Source organism: Cibotium barometz, chromosome 4 (assembly GCF_041138505.1).
Source record: "Cibotium barometz isolate CiBa-2024 chromosome 4, ASM4113850v1, whole genome shotgun sequence".
Classification (NCBI taxonomy): domain Eukaryota; kingdom Viridiplantae; phylum Streptophyta; class Polypodiopsida; order Cyatheales; family Cibotiaceae; genus Cibotium; species Cibotium barometz.
Genome location: NC_141049.1, coordinates 18,300,123 through 18,312,322, shown reverse-complemented (window position 1 = coordinate 18,312,322; position 12,200 = coordinate 18,300,123).

Sequence of the window (12,200 nt, the reverse complement as noted above, 5' to 3'; positions counted from 1 at the left end):
GGTGCACCTATTGAAAGGAGGTAAGCACATGATGCATTATGATTAACGATATTCCTTGTATAAGATTCTAACGTTTACTTTGTTCTATTGTGCAAGAAAATACTAAGAATGACCTATTGTCTAGGGACGAACCCCGTACCTCTTGTTGATGAAACAAAAGATGCTAAAAGTGGTGCAGCACTTGGTCATGCTCATAAGGTAAGCACATGCTCCATATATTTATATATACATGAGTGTAATTAATGATATTTTGTGTATAACGATCAAGTTTTTTACATTGCAGTCAAACTTGTAGGAAAATGCAAGTGGTGCTTTATGGTTTGGAGTGAAGGCCCCATTGAGACTTCGCAAAAAGCATAAGTATAAGGTGCACTTCCACTAGGACCCTTTGTGCCTGCCCTGCCGCCCATCACCATCACTTCTCTTGACCCCACAGCGTAGTTAATGAAATACACCTTAATGGTTCTGTTGATTTGGTGAGGAAGGGAAACAACCATGTAAGGACCAGGGGACATAAAAGCAAGGTGCAGGTCCGGCCTATATCACTTATCACAAGGTTGTGGTGTGTTGTACTATTTATAGTTTACTGCTATACTATTTATGGTTTACTACTACTGTTGTCCTAGTTTATTATGATAGAGCTGGTTTATTGTATATGCCTGATTTAATATGACTGCTTGTGTTTTCTTATGGTAGCTTGGTTTACTTTTCTTTGGCTATCTATTGTCCTGATTACTATACATGCTTGATTTACTTGATTGTTTTCTTATGGCAAATTGGTTTAGTTTCTTGTTCAAGTTGGAGGTTGGTTTACTTTGACTGTTTGTGTTTTAATGTTTCATGAGCTGGTGTATTGTATGCCTGGTTTAATGTGACTGTTTTTGTTTTACTATTTTAAGAGCTGGTTTACTAAGTATGCATGGTTTACTGTGGTTGTTTGTGTTTGCTTATGTGGCAGATTGGTTTACTTTTCTTGTTCAGGTTGGAAGCTAGTGTGCAAGTGTAGTTTATATCTATATAAGATCCTCACTCATAAACTGAAGTAGACCAAGTTGCCATTCATGGATGGGGTCTTTCACGACGAGGCATCAAAGAAGACATTGAACTTGTTCACCCTGTCAGTGGTGAGACCTTTTCCCGTCCGTGCACTATGAATACCAACATTAAAGCTTACTGTATATTCTAGTTTCACATATTTTCTTACACAGATGGATGGAGAATACCCTCCCACATTAGGTTATTTTGAGATAGGGTGTTGATGCCTCTCGTGTGATGTTGGTTTTACTTCTTGTGCTTTCGAGGTATGTTGAAAGAACTTGTGGTTTAATGGATTTATTTTCAAAATTCTCAATTGATATTCATAAGTACTTGTTCAGGTCAGGAAGCACTAGAATATGTTTGTGCTTTTCAACACTCGTTTGGGGAAAGTGCCCAAGTTGCCCAACCAGAAGATTGCCTCATTGTTATACTCAGACTCTCTAGGTAGTAGAGATCCCATGAATAGAATACCAACCCTGCAGAGTGGTAAGCTCACAAATTGAGCTTGTATTGCATTGACCTTGTTAATGTTTACTGTTAGGGCCACAGCTCTAACAGGGAATTATTTGCAAAGGAAAACAGAAAGAAAGAGAGAGATTTCCATTAAAGCTTCTTGCTCCGAGAATCAAGATTCATTCATGGGACATGAAGGGGTATGAGGTGAATGCCAAAAAGGAATAGGGTAGGTGAAGGGTTATGGCAGGGTTAAGGTTGAGTTCACATTTAGTGCGTGCACACACGAGCTAACACTTGGCATGCCCGATGGGTTGGATATCAAATCCAATGACTCGAACCCACAAGCATGGGGTCATGCCAGTATCGTGCACATAACATATATCATAGTGTAAGTACAGTGCAACCATTTCATGGCACCATGACAGGGCTGGGAACCCATCAAATAGAATATCATCCATACATGATCATACAAAATGAAAACATAAAACCATGTATGAATCAGAATGTCCACAGTCCAAGAGCATGGGCAGACCATGTATCCAACATCTGGACACCATCATAAAGATATCGGCATGCAAATATGCCGATTTAGCCTCCAACAACTGCATCATAGGCCAAGAATAGCCTATCATCAAGGAAGTATGTCGATGAAGAATCACCAGCATCTGCTACATGCTGCTCCTTATACATCACCACATAAGCTCTCACCAGCATCATGGTATAAACTAGAACCTGCCTGACCAAAGCAAATGCCACAAAGCTCTTTGCCTCATAGCTATGGTACTTTGTGGGAGCATCACTAGAAAAGGCATCTAACATTGAGGATATCTCATGGCACACACCACTAACCTCGGCCTTCATGCCATAACCATCTATGTGACTACATCCATCCCATCAGTAATAGATCTCACTTCTCCAACCAAATAATTTGGTATCTTTTCCTCATTGTAGTATAAGAACACTTTAATAATCCCTCTTCTCCTCACCACATCAATGGAAACAGGGTGGACATACTTCATATGTAACAAATTTTGAGCTTGGATGGCATACTTGAGGGTGGTCCCCACTTATATGTAACAAATTTTGAGTGTGGATGCCATACTTGAGGGTGGTCCTCACTTATATGTAACAAATTTTGATCCTGGATGGCATACTTGAGGGCGGACATACTTCAAATGTAACAATTTTTTAGGTTGGATGCTCGTTGGATGACGGCATACTCAATGTAAAATGTTCTCTCTACTAATGCAAGAATCACATCTCTTTGAATAATGATTTCAATGTCTCTTCTCTTCGTAACCATTGGTTTTACTTAATTAAGTTGCATGTCCTCTTGTCCTAGTACATTGTATTGGTGTTTCACAAGGTTACTGTCCTGTGATGTCTTAATTTATTGTCCTTGTTGTTCTGGTTACTATCCTAGTATACTCTCATGTACTATCCTTGTCTTAGTTCTACTATGTGCATTTGGAGTGTTCTGCGCAACAATGTGGCTTGATTGTCCTTATGTTCAACCATGGTTATACTGATGTGGCTATTTGTGTGCATTTGGAGTGGCTTGACTATCTCTTATGTTGCCTTTACATGTGAACTACTTACTCCCATGAATTTGCTAAGGACAATAAGATGGATAGCTTGCCAGCGCCTACCTAAATATAGGTTCCTAGAAGTGCAAAAGGTGGTGTGGATACTATAATTGGGTTGCATGAGATCGTACCTACTTAGAGAAATTTCCATGGGTGGGTCCAACTCAAATGAAAAATCCTGAAATCATTGACTCCACCACATGCCAATACACCTCATATCAAAAGATACAAGCAGACATCCATTGGTGAGCCAAACTAAACACCACGGGGATGGTAGTTAATATGGGGAGTTTTTAAAAAGCCAGAAAATACTAGTAATGGTGCAGTAATGATTATGAGAAACCATAACTATGTTTAGAAAATAGCTTGTTTTTACAGTTTAGTGGGTAGTATCACATCCAAAAGTAACAAAAGCAAGTATTGTTGCCTCGTGCTATGTTCCTCGCAAAATTTTACAGAAACACTAATGTTCATAGAAAGAGACACTATGTAAAAGCTGGGTCCGCAATCTCCCTTAGATCATATTCCCACCTTTATACTAGAATAGCATGCCTATATTTCATTTTCTCATCATATTGTAAACAAGAGCCACACTAATACTCAACTCATCCAACATCTATGAAATCTACAATGAGAGCAATGGTTTAAGATAAGGCCTACTTAGAGAAGAAAGAGCATGCTTGTGTTCCAATGTAAAATGTAACTAAGAGCTACAATAAACCTACATTATCTAGCACCTTGTGCAATATGTGCCATTACTGGTTTTCAGTGATACCTACTTAAAAGAAATTTGAATAGGCACAAGTCAACAAGCCATCTTCCAACTTTAACCAAGCTAAAAGACATAATGGCTTCCCATTTTTGCCTGAGTTTCATCAAAGAGGAAGATAATCTTACAAAGTCTTCCCTACGCTCATTCTCACAAATAGACACGGGAGATGGCATTAAAATGTAAGTAAATCCTTTAACCATGCACTACACCTATATGAGGGCAATAGATCCAAATTGCTACAACTTCATGCTACCAAAATTTCCCTTCATCTTAAAAAAAAATCAAATGATACACTTTCCTAGAAATAGTGCATAGGATGATGGCCCAATCTCACCTTTAAAAACTCTTCCCTGTAGACAATTCTCTTTTCCATTCACACACTCATCCTCACATATAGGCATAGAAAACTCAACATTAAAATGCAAGTAAATTCCTTTAACAATGCTCTAAGTAGCCCCAAATGAATATCCAGATTCATATTGTTACATTTTCCTAAAAGGAGATTCAAATGATACACTTGTGTAGAATAGTGCATAGGATGATGGCCTAATCTCACATTTAAAAACTCTTCTTTATAGACATTTCTCTTCTCCATTTACATATTGCATTCACACACTCATTCTCACATATAGGCATATACAAATCAACATTAAGATGCAAGTAGATTCCTTTAACAATGCACTAAGTACCCCCAAATCAATATCCAGATTCAAATTGTTTCAACTATGGGCTACCATAAGTTCCCCTTTGTTCAAAAGGGTAAAACAAGTTGAAACGTTTAGTTTTGGATTGAATTGACTTCTATCGCATTAAACCTCATGATTGATTCAACTACCTCGTGAACTACCAACATTTTTAGAAGGTACAAGGATAATAAGCTAGATCTTCATGCTCCTAAAAACATGCAAAAGAATTATAAATTTAGCTACCAACAAGGATAATAAGATAGATCTTGGACACAGTAAACCGGCATAGACTAGGACAATAGGAGATGCAATAAACTAGGACAACAGGACGTGCAGTAAACTAGGATAACAAGACACAAGGCAATGTTAATAGCCATTAATGAGAGGCTTCGAAAAGCGATCCACTTCGTTTCAAAGATAATGCACTCCCCACAAGAATAATCCATACTTGGGATGCATATACATTTGTCAGTACCCCCATTGGCAAGAGCTAGCTCGTCATCATTGAGTGGACCATATGTACAAGAGGTGATAAGGCACCTGCAATTATGTGAACTGGAAAACACTTGCACAATCCTATTCATCAAAGTGGTATATGCACATCATGTTGAGCTTACCTTTGAGTTAACAGAAGCAAAGTATGGCAAGTGTGACATGAAAATATGACCAAAGGATCCACCAATAGAGTCTGGGTGCAGCAATGAGGGCAATATATATGAGGTTTAGGGTTGAAGCGCACACGATTCCTCCCATGATGCTTGTGCCTCAACGCACCAGTCACACATGCATGCTTGTTGCGTTGAGATGCTTGGCCCTCCTCTACATTATTGAGTGGTTGGCCTTGCCTTCTCCCATGACCAAGTCGTGTTTTTGTAACATGATCTTGGATTTTTCAAAAGGCCACCTCTGGAGGGTAGGTCAATCTCTCTTGGAGCTATGAAGTTTGCAAAGGGAGTTCTTAGACACCTGCATTTGTCGCATGCAACTTTCCTTTTGCATGGAATCATATGATGGTAGATCCTCTTCTATCTTTTGAAGGACTCGCTTAAAGTCCTCAATGCAAAGCACTATCACTTGAGTATCAACACTCTCATGGGATTTCGGGGCTACAACATCATAATCTATACCGCATTTTGACATAAACATTGTCCCCAAGGCACATGCATTGTCAATAATAGGAAGAATGGCATGTAGATGATGGGAAGTAGCTCCTCAATATCAAGCATAAGCCATAGAGATGTTTGCATTCATTTATCCAATCTAGACAATCAAGTAATTTAATTACATGTTAGCATGATACCATTGACTAGGAGTTGAAGTACTTTGCATCCTAAAAAGCATCGTGGATTCATTCACAATGTGAAGTGACAATGGATCACTTGCATATTGCTTTAAGATCTTCTCTCCTACTACTAGCCTTGTAATATGGCTCTTTCTAGAACCATGAATATTAAAGCATGCACAATTAATTACAATTTGTTTTTAAAAAAGTAAGGGAAATTGGAGTAATATTGTCACACAAACAAGAGGGGAGACTATTATGGCATTACCTATTTCTTACTTTGATTGAAAAACTCAAGCGCAGTTCCTCTCGTATGAGTGCCTATTTTTTAGTCACCCACAAGCATATGAAGAATGTCAAGGATGAACCTATTGATTTGTGCATTGAGGAGAGTGTATTAATGTACTGCCATAGCTACTCCACCAAGTTCGTTGTGTCTACATTTCCATATTGGAGAAGGCATCCAAACTTGGGCCATCTTCTCTGCCACATATAATTCTTTCCGCACCATCCAATAGTAATATAACACCGCATGTTTTCAAGAGAGGAGTAACATTCTAACACTTTCCTAAACCTTTCATGAAACTCTTGCTCTATGGTGGGTGTGTGCATCAGATGTGACATATTGGTGTAGATGTGATCTCGCATGTATTTGGATACCTATAGTAAGAGAAGTAAATCTAATAAGCTTAGTATTGCTAATAACATTAACAATCCTATGTATTCAAAACAAAAATGTAGAAAACATACCTTTGGAAGTAGATTTTCAACCTAGGCTTTCTTTGTGTGAAACCAACACACAAGCACATGACATGCAACTTGACACTGACATCCCTGCTGGTCTTGAATCCAACAATGGGGGTCATCAGCCACACCACTAATTCGAGAATTGCAACTAGCTCTTGTTGGCACTTATTAATAACAAGTGTAGTAGATCAGACATCACCCATTTTGGAGAGCACCATTTTCATTGTAATTTGCAAAGCAACTAATTCTTGATTGGAACCAAGATCATTGGTGCAGAACATGAACCACATGGGGATGCCAATTCTACAATAGTTGGGTAGTACATCAACATATAGTGGAAGGCCAAACACGTTTGTTTTAAAAGCACTATCTATGGTCCATGAGTTATTTCTAGAAAACCAAAGAGACATCTGTAACATCCACTCATCTTATATAATGAGGATGAAGGGCTTGTCTTTTTCATCGATAGCATGAGGATCATAGGTAACACCTACACACAAAAAACGAATTTAAGTCTACTTTGAGGATAAGCATTGGACGAGTTAACTAAAGAAATGCAAGACACTACCTTCTTTTGGGATCTTAAATTTAGACATTCTAGGCACATTGCTGACCAATATTTGGAGAGATTCCTTGCAAAGAGGACAAAATGCCGTAAGTAATGCCCATTCTAGGAATGTGTACTAGTTTGGTTTACTATATTTTTTTACTGTGTGGGCCTGGTTTTCAACAATGGTTTACTATTTGGGGGCCCGGTTTAATGCAATGGTTTTTTGCCATGTGGTTTACTATTTGGGCACGATTTAATGCCTATGTTCACTATAGGGAGCTTGGTTTAATGCAGTGGTTTTTTGTTATGTGGTTTACTATCATGGCTAGATTTAATGCCAATGTTCACTGTTGGAGCCTGGTTTAATGCAGCATTTTTTACCATATGGTTTACTATCTAGGCTTGATTTAATAGCTCTATTCACTGTGTGGGCCTACTTTAATGCAGTGGGTTTTTACCATGTGGTTTATTGTCTAGGCCTGATTTAATGCCTATGTTCATTGTTGGAGCCTGATTTAATGTAATGGTCTTCTGCCATGTGGTTTACTATCTGGGTATGATTTAATGCCTCTGTTCACTATTGGAGACTGGTTTAATGCAAATTTTTTTGCCATGCAGTTTACTATCTAGGCCTGATTTAATGCCTCTGTTCATTGTGTGGGCCTGCTTTAATGTAGTGGTTTACCTTCTTGCAGGATTCAAGACTAGTTCCAAAAATGCACAGACAATACAAGAAAAATTCAAGTGAGTCGGAGAACATTACCTTGATTTCACAATTGGTATGACATCATTTGAAGTTCTTTAGGAATCATAAAAAACTGGCTCCAATGGGAGAGGATCTTTCTATATGGAATTGATCCTTGGATGTCTCATCCTAGCCACATGGTGATACATACCCACTTCAAACAAATTATTCATGAGACACTCAATCACATGTGTATGTACTAGCAAATGATATAAGCTACTACGTGTGTAGGAATGTATCCCTCATGAAGAGTGTGTACTATGATGGAAACTTCATCAATCAAATCAACATACTCAACTTTACCCAAAATGAGCAACCACATTTATTTGATATTCTCAATCTACATAATTCAGCTCCCTTTTGATCAACTTTCCCACCTCGATGGCACATATATTCAACATTTGTCTTAGCTAGTCCACTCTTTTTAGCAGAGTGAACAATAATAAGTCTCACTTTGTGTTGAATCATCACCTCTGTCAATCGGCTATCCACATGAGACCTCTTTGTGACTAATGATTCAATGGGGACTATCGTTTTATCATTCTTGATAGGCAAGAAAGGGAAAACACCATAGTCAATCTGCTTTTCAGCTTACTTGCAACCTCACCCACTATTCCTTCACATACAGAATGGAGATGCCATGCTTCCTCATGTCGGTACACCATCTAGATTTGATGGCATTGAGTGTCGCATTAATCCCTTGGTGATATCCCGTGTCCACATCCACATGGCTAGCATGGACAATACTTTACTATTCCTCTATGCATGCAATTTGCAAGTTTGGTGGTGACCTCAAGAAAATGTAATTAAAACGATCATCACTTTGCACCGCGAAAAGGTCCTCTTTTATTGTATAGTTTTGGGTGAAACAAAAAGAAATAGATTTGGTGAATTTCTCCTTCATGGTTTGATGCTTTCGACACCATCGTAAAAGAACTCTTCAACATCCAGGTCATCACTTGATGCATCATCAAACGTCAAACGGTTTGAGAATTGATCAAAGTCAAAGTCACTTGCATTACATGTTGATTCATCCATCATTTTGTCCAAAATGCCCAGGTTGATTCATATGTATCGCAATTATCATACAAGTGATTCATATATTTTTCAAGGATCAAGATAGTTTGCAAACAGAAAGAGAGTAAGGGCATACATCTTGATCCATGTAGGTATGGAGTGGATTGAGAACTCAACAGATGTAGGTGGCAACAGGAACTCCACAAATTTAGTGCTTCACTTGGTGTGTTGACCTACTAATTGCAATGCAAAAAAAATCCACAATAGGTGAGCAGGCTAGGATTTAGATTAAACAACATAGAAATACCCAACATAAGTTACATACAAGGTTCTCGAGAGGCCATCCTATAGGGTCCAGAACCGTTGTTTGTATACCCAAATAAAAAAACCGACATTGAAAGCCCAAAGTTGGTGTGGTCCGGGTTTACTTTTCGGGCCTGGTTTACTACCATCGACGATTTCAAACTTTGGCAGCCTTCTTTTAATGGTAGGTGCCCCAATTTGAATGATTGACGTCATATACTTTTACACGCTTTCACGACAAATCTGCCCTAAGCACTTGCACTTTTCAGGCGGCCACATGCAGCCCCAATTTACTTGGTAGCATTTATGTGGGTATAGGGCATATATTTGAGCTTAAGCATAGGGTAGTGTTGATTTTACTAATGTGAGATCTCATAGGAGACACATAATTGTACATATGAATCTAGAGAGTTTTAGACATTTCTTAGATCTAGTATTAATGGAGATAGACCCTACTTAAGAGGATTACTTTAATGACCTTGGAGATAGACCCTACCTATGAGGATTACTTCAATGACCTTGGAGATTCCAAGGTTAGTGACTTCCAGGATGATGATTCCACTTATCTCTCATGTGTGGATACATTGTCAATCTTTAGTGATGATGGCGTTTATGATGATCCTCTTGATCAAATTATTACCTTGGAGGATCAGACACTTCATTCAATGTAAACATTTTGCCCACTTTGTTGCTTTTTGCAACCAACCTACACTTATCTTTAAAGTCTTCTACATAACAACCATCAGAGTTAACTCGGACATGCAAACCCTGCTCAATCATCTAGCCAACATAAACCAGATTCTTTGTAATATTTGGAACATGAAGTACATCTTCACCTTACCATCTTGCATAGACAATGGCACATCTCCAACATGGTTAATCAAATGAGCAGTGTCATCCCCTGTTTCAACAAAACCTGGTTTTTCAAGACTCTTCATTTCCTTGAACCACTCACCATGCCTTGTCATGTGGTTCGAAGCACACAAATCAACATACTATGCATCATCCTTACATGCAGCTACATCATTTCTAGACACAGCATTAACTACATGTTGCATAACAAACAACCTCTCATTATCCTCATTATTTCTGCTAGAGGATGCATAGTTATTTTGCTGCACTTTTCCATTTCGCATGTCATTCTACTTCTTATAGCAATCTGCCTGCACATGTCCAGGCTTACCACCATAGTAAAAATATCCTTGTGTATCATTATGTTGCCTTTGCCAATCACCGCGACCTCTTTGACTCCCCCTACCTCTAAATTGGCCTCTTTCACTTGTGTGTTTTTGTTGTGAATCTTGGGACTGTTGCTACTGCTGACCATAATTCTGACTACTTGTTCGGCCACCACCTTGGCCACGGCCACGGCCTCTACCTCGTCCTCTACCTGCACTTGCGTATAAGGCCTGTTACTCCGAACTGTTGTTGTTTTGTGAAGGCTGGTCTTCACTCAAAGTCTTTTCTTCAATGATCAGCATTGACAACAAATCTGTAAAATTGGGAATATTCTCCTGAGTTTGAATAGACATCTTGAATGCTTTGTATTGTGGCGCGAGACTACATAGACATACTTCCACCTTATCATCATCATCAACACAAACACGAATAGATGCAAGGGATTCCACAATGCCCTTGATCTTCAAGGCATAATTGTTCACAAACATGTTTTTCTTCTCCATAGTATAAAGCTCATTCTTCAACTGAATCTTTTGTGCCTTGGTGTTAGTTTCATACAACTTCACCAAGGTGTCCCATACCTCCTTGGGTGACTTAGCATCCTGTATATGCCCAATCATAGTGTCTTGTATGCTAATATAAAGCAAATACATGACTTTCCTTACTCCTTGATTCCAATCCTTGTATTTTTTTACATGTGCAGTAGTTGGATTAATCTCCGGTATCTCTGGTGCCTCATCATGTTCACCTTCAATGTAGTCCCAATAGCCTTTTCCCATCATGAATTTTTTTAATCTAAACATCCAAGCATGGAAGTTGTTCTTGTTAAGCTTTTCTACAACAATGTGGTTAATTCCATTATTCAACATCTTGTCTGCAACAACAAAAACTCACCAAAAATAGCACTCTTATTTGACCTGCACAAACTGTTGTATTCTCTACAACAACGGTATTGTACTGCACCCAAACTGTCACAACCAGTGGCCTAAATTTGTATACATACACCCAATGGCAACTTTAAGATCTCTTTGCAGTACACACAGTGTCTGCACAACCAATCACCCTTCTTATAGCTCCAAAAATAGAGTTCTGCAGAGAATCAAAACTTACCCACAGTGCCCGTCAATGTCTGTGAACTAAAAAACGGAGGTCCATATGCGCCCGAAACGGAGGTTCAAAGGACAGTATAGTTGCCCTAAAGCTCTGCTCCCGCAAAGAAAGCTGCTTAATTGGAGTTTATTTGCCACAGTGGCTCCCGAAGAGCTCCCGCCCTAGCCAACACAAAGGGGGAAGAGTAGATGAAGCTCTGCTCCCGCGAGAAGAAAGCTCCTTAATTGGAGTTCATTTGCTGGTGGCTCCCTAAGAGCTCCCGCCAAGGGTGTAGTAGTAGCTAACACAAAGGGGGAAGAGGAGATAAAGCTCTTACCCTCGTACCGTTTCCTGTGCTTCTTTTGCTTGCTGCTCAAGCTCTTACCACAATGAACCAAGCTCTGATACCATGAAAAGATGCAGGGGAGAAGAGAGCTTGAGCTCTTGCAAGCACACACACACACACACACCCTAGAAGAGAACACACAAAGTGAGAGTTTGAAAAATTCTTCTTCTTCACATAACAAAAGAGGTCTACAAAGGAGATAGTATAGTTGCCCTAAAGCTATGCTCCCGCGAAGAAAGCTCCTTAATTGGAGTTCATTTGCCAGTGGCTCCCGAAGAGCTCCCGCCAGCCAAGGGTGTAGTAGTAGCTAACACAAACGGGGAAGAGTAGATGCAGCTCTTACCCTCGTATCGTTTCCTGTGCTTCTCTTGCTTGCCGCTCAAGCTCTTACCATGAACCAAGCT